Source organism: Daucus carota, chromosome 6 (assembly GCF_001625215.2).
Source record: "Daucus carota subsp. sativus chromosome 6, DH1 v3.0, whole genome shotgun sequence".
NCBI classification, from domain to species: domain Eukaryota; kingdom Viridiplantae; phylum Streptophyta; class Magnoliopsida; order Apiales; family Apiaceae; genus Daucus; species Daucus carota.
The window spans coordinates 13,558,899-13,564,174 of NC_030386.2; the positions used below are offsets into that span (position 1 = coordinate 13,558,899).

General features: G+C 34.3%; 1 long non-coding RNA gene across 15 annotated transcripts; it reads right to left on the bottom strand.

Moving 5' to 3' along the window:
* Positions 1–765: 765 nt before the first annotated feature.
* LOC108203534 (uncharacterized) lies at positions 766–4,500 on the bottom strand. 15 transcript variants are annotated; one of them, XR_010284954.1, is made up of 6 exons: positions 4,210–4,489; positions 4,053–4,122; positions 3,159–3,189; positions 2,764–3,046; positions 1,764–2,027; positions 766–1,095 (listed from the first exon to the last, which is right to left on the bottom strand). It is a non-coding gene; the product is annotated as an uncharacterized LOC108203534 (long non-coding RNA). The 15 variants fall into 15 exon arrangements; XR_001803421.2 differs by having other exon boundaries at positions 2,764–3,051; XR_001803414.2 differs by adding an exon at positions 1,383–1,475 and having other exon boundaries at positions 2,764–4,122; positions 4,210–4,500.
* Positions 4,501–5,276: the final 776 nt, after the last annotated feature.

Sequence of the window (5,276 nt, forward strand, 5' to 3'; positions counted from 1 at the left end):
ACACGGATAATCCCAGATGTTACTATATTTCTATAGAGATGGTCTTCCAATAGATTAATAAAATCTGAAGTTTATGGACGATGGACTCTGTTTGTGTGATATTTGCCGGATTGAAGGTTTTATAAATCAAGACCTTTTCTTTTCTTTGAGTATTTTGTAGAATGCTGTCAGGCTTGCAAATTTGTAAGCCAAACTGCCAGAGTCCAAGTTCTATACTCTACTGGACCAAGTAGTTTGCATCTGATAATATATGAATTTCCATTTACATGCAAATTCATTTACACTGCACTACACCATATGTGGCCTATTGTAACAGCCAAAAAAGTGTGAATAAAGGCCAGAAAGTGTTGCTGAAAGTGAAAAACAAAAGGCTATGGTAACACTTTTTCATGAAACAGGATCATAACTAAAATCGGTGCTATCATAAGGGTCTAGGGTAACACTTTTTTTATTTTCGGTTACACCTGAAAAAGTGTAACTATATACGTCTATGCCTACCCTTTGTTTTGTTTTGGTAACACTAACAGAGGTGTAACTATGGACCTATGGTAACATTACCGTGGTATTTGTTACATCACCTACGGTGTAACCACAAGGCCTATGGTAACACTTTCATATAAACCTTTTGTACCTTTACCAACAATTTTTAAATCTTTACCAACAGTTTTAAATCTTTACCAACACAGAGATATAAATCATTTACCTCAATAACTACATTTTACAGGACTTTTACCAACATTTTCTTAAAAAAAAGACAATATAACATTTAAAAATAACACTTCCCCATATCAAAATTTATCAAACATTCAACAACAAATACAATCCAAGAACAAAAACAACAGTACCAGCCTATCAACCAAATCAAGATCATGAGTACTAGTGCATGAAATTGGAATTAGTTAGGTACAATATAAAACTCTAATTAAACTTTGAATTTAACTAGGTACAATATAAAACTCTAATTAAACTTTAAATTAAAATTCGGGCTTGTGTCAAGATCTCTTTGGCACATTCTCCCCAATAGCCTGTGAACACTGTATGAAAGGAGACAAGCCGAACCTCTTTGCTTATTGGTGAGCCCATGTCCATCAAAACCTTCAGAATTACATTAAACAGAATATGTTGAGATGCCAAACCATATAACAAGAAAATAACAAAGATAGTCAAGTAGAGCATCAATTGCTTCTAAAGCACCCTACCAGAAGGATATGATGGATACACAACCGAAATGGAATTCGTAATTTATTTTTAATTACTACGACCAACGTGTCAATACTTCTTATTTACAATCAGACAACACAAACATTTCATCTATCCAAATCCATATGATAATGGATATGTTAATCAATCTAGATCAATAAGTAAAACTCTATATGTACTACCTGGTTTGCAACAACCCAATTCACGAAAGGCAAGTGCAGCTCGTGGCAAAGCTAGCTAGAGATACTTTCGAATTTGTCCCCCGTTTCATGGACCTGGTTCCACTACAATAAGTTACATGGTCCATCTTTGTTCAATATATTACATGTTCATATGTTTAATTTAGGTGCACAATAAAACTGATTTATACTTGGTTCTCCACTGTGATTGTTAGTCATCCTTTATTATCGGATATGACCAACTAGTTTCTACTTCGTGTTTCAATAGAAAAGGGTTCTTTCTTTATAAATGATACATTCTATCTTTAGCAAAAACATGGTCCAAATTTCTTAAATAATCTTACAAAAAAAGTAAATATAATATTTACATGAAACAAGCAATACCTTCATCAGCCGGTGCATGAAAAAAGATAGGTGAAGAAAAAGCTGAAGGAAGGTCCAGAGTGGCTATGTATGTTCGTTCCATGGGGTACTACATTCCTGCACCAGTATAGTTACCATAAGCGAAACGGCTACTCTGCGTAGGAAAGCTTCCACAAGTACTCTTAACATCTTGCAATAGGCGGGAACCAAATTTATACTGAGCAGTAAACTTCTGATAGACAGTTTGAAGCTGGTGCTGCTCAGCCATTTCTACTGTCAAAAACCCTACATATAGAATTAAAATCTGTTAGAATGTATAATTTTATCTCAGGAATGAGGCACTACATTCTTGCACCAGTATAATTTAAGTATGTGACTAGTTCATTAAATAAAAGCTGATTAATGATTTAACAGATAAAAGGCTACTGGTGAACAATGTTGTGTATACTAGTAAATGCAACATCCATCGAGAAACCATAAGACCAACCATTATTTAGAGAAGTGGCAAATGAAAATGAATCATTGTAAACTCTAGCATTTCATTAATACTAAACCCATTTCATGGAGTTTCAATATTCAAACTCTAGCAGATTCACCCACACAAACATTTGGAAGCATTAAAACAATCACACAAACTCTAGCAGATTTACCCATCAGAAACAAGATAAAGTCAGCAGAGTCTCCTCAGCAAGCAGAATTTTACAGGGCTTCTAAAACAAAATAAGAATTCTCTCTTATTTAAAAATATTATCTTAATTATTGAGATTGCCATCTATACACACTCTTTTCTTATGCGTTGAATTTCTTGCTGTTAATCCAGCCAAATTATCCTTTTGTCATTTTCTGTTATATCTTTGTTTTAGTTCTCATTCTACATCAAGAACACTATGTTACATTGGTTTCAGGTATTAGGTATAACTATGTTGGATACGACATAAGTTGCTAAATCTTGTGTAACAAACAAAACAGATTTCCAGATTCAATAAAAATAGTAGATAAGCGAGAGCACTTGTTAACATACTTCCTCAGTGACTGGTGATGCAATGTGAAAAACATCATCACATCCTTTAACGGCTTCAAACAAACTATTGTAATCAAGCAGGTCTGCTTTGTATGATGTCAATCTCTCCTAATTGGCTTCTTGAAGCTCCCACAGATGATCATTCTTAGGATAATCTAAACACGAATTAACACACCATAACACATTAAAGTAATAGCAAACGAAGAATTCTGAATAAGATAAGTTCGTACCTTGATTTCTAATAGTTCGTACCTGAGGACCATTTCACACTCTTAGATTAAGCCTTTGCTAGCATTACAACAAATTTATGGTACTATAATTAAGCCTTTGCTAACATTACAATAAATTTATAGCCTTACAGTATAGTGTTTAGTTATACATAACAAATAATTTACCTGAAAATTTTCTTTTACTCCTCCGAAGGCACTATACACAAAATCAAAGCAACATTATTGATAATTTATATAATCCACAACAGATAAGGGTGTTGCAAAACTGATTATTAGAAAGGAAAATATATTTACAATATATTAGGTAAAAGAAATAACTTGCTGAGACTCTTCGATTCAAAGCCACTACTCAGCAGAAATCATTACATACTCAAGCAACTGCTCAGTACTCATGTAACAAACATGTCAGTATATTTCAACTCTACTCATAATTGGAGCTAATAATCGAAGAGTAACAGCATATTTGGCTCCATAAGACACTGCCACAATTCACAACCTCCTCAAAATTTCCAATCCCAACTCCCGAGGTTCTCTATTCACAGACACACATGCACAAAAACTCCACGCCTATTTAGAGGCATTTTTTGCCATAATATATGCAAGGAAATAATTCGTTAAATCACTCTACTATCATATCTACAATATTTATAATATTCTACATCTTAAATGTGAAAAACTCCACACCTATTGACTTTTTGAAATTTGTTCTACTATTGAATTTAAATCCTGATTGCTTCACCCATATCCTAAATGACTACGAACCTAAACAACTTAATTAAAATGCCGGGTACTGTAAAATCTTTTTATGGACAAGATATATGTCTGGATAGCTTGGTATGTGAAAATCTGGTATGTTAAAGTCTCTGCTACTCATTTCTAATAGATAATAACAGAATAACACAATATGTAAATAATGGAGATGGTTTTGGTATCTCTCTCTGTCCCCCATTCCTACCTCTCTATCTCTCTCTTCCACTCACTCTCTCTCACACATCTATTCATATGTCTCTCTCTCACACACATCTTTTCAACAAATTTATACCATAGAGACGAGTTTACCTTGATTAAAAGACCCAATTGAAATTCCAGGTGAAACCCCAATTTCAAGCGCAGAGAAAAAGTCCTAAGCCTGTAAAATGAAGATTACAAGTCTTTATTAGTACAAAATCCAAGAAATTGTTGAAATATAGAACCAATTAGAAATATCATAGAACACCCATTAAACCCTTAAAGTCGCTCCTTCGAATTAGCCACAATTAGCGAGAGCAAAATTACACTTTATAGCGGGGGATGGACCTTCAATCAGTGAGAGAAGAGGTGAGAGTCAAAGAGAGAGCAGATGTGTGACTTGAGGAAGAGAAGAGAGGCGAGAGTGGAGAGTGAGAGAGCCCAGATTGTGAGTGTGAAAGTTCCCCAGCGGGGGGGATAATGGGAGTCTGGGAGTAGAGTTTAGGTAGTTGTGTTGATTATTTCCCCCTTCTGTGTTTTATTAATTTGAACCGCCCGCGCATGTTTTCATTTTAGCCGCCCAAACAATTAAGTCATTAGCTACACTTATCTTGAAACCAACGGTAACATCAAATATAATGTTATTATAGATGACTCCTTGTATCATCGGTTACATTAAATTATATCAATGGTTACACTAAAACAATGTGTAGGTAAATTTAGGCTAAAATAATTTTAAGACACTTATGGTAACACTTTATCTTGTAACACTAAAAATATTTGTTACAATAGGCCATATATGGTGTAGTGCTGGCAAGATGAATTTGTAAGCCAGACTGCCAGAGTCCAAGTTCTATACTGTACAGGACCCAATAGTTTGCATATGATAATATATGAAATTCCATTTACATGCAAATTAATTTACACTGGCAACTTAAATCTGTACTATATGAATACCACAAATTTGGCTTGCTAATGATGTGATATGGATTCCTTAAAAATTCTGAAAATGAAATACTTGAAACTGGAATGGTAATAATGCCTATGCGGAAAGTATGTTCCAACAAACTAATTAAAGACTGAGGAAACAGGAGTAAAAAAATATAATAAAAGCAGGCAAGTGGAAGAGATTGCCGTGTGGTGGAAGTTGTAGATTGCTTGCATATTACTACTTGCCCTTTTGCAGGTTCTGCAAAGTCTATGCTATCTGCCAAGACTGTAGTAGAAGCATGGGTTTGAAACCTCCAAGAACAGCCTGTATGTGTCTCCCTGATTTACTTGGACTTATGCATTGTCTTTTAGTTTTCATATAAACTATTGTGTCGAAGAGTTGTG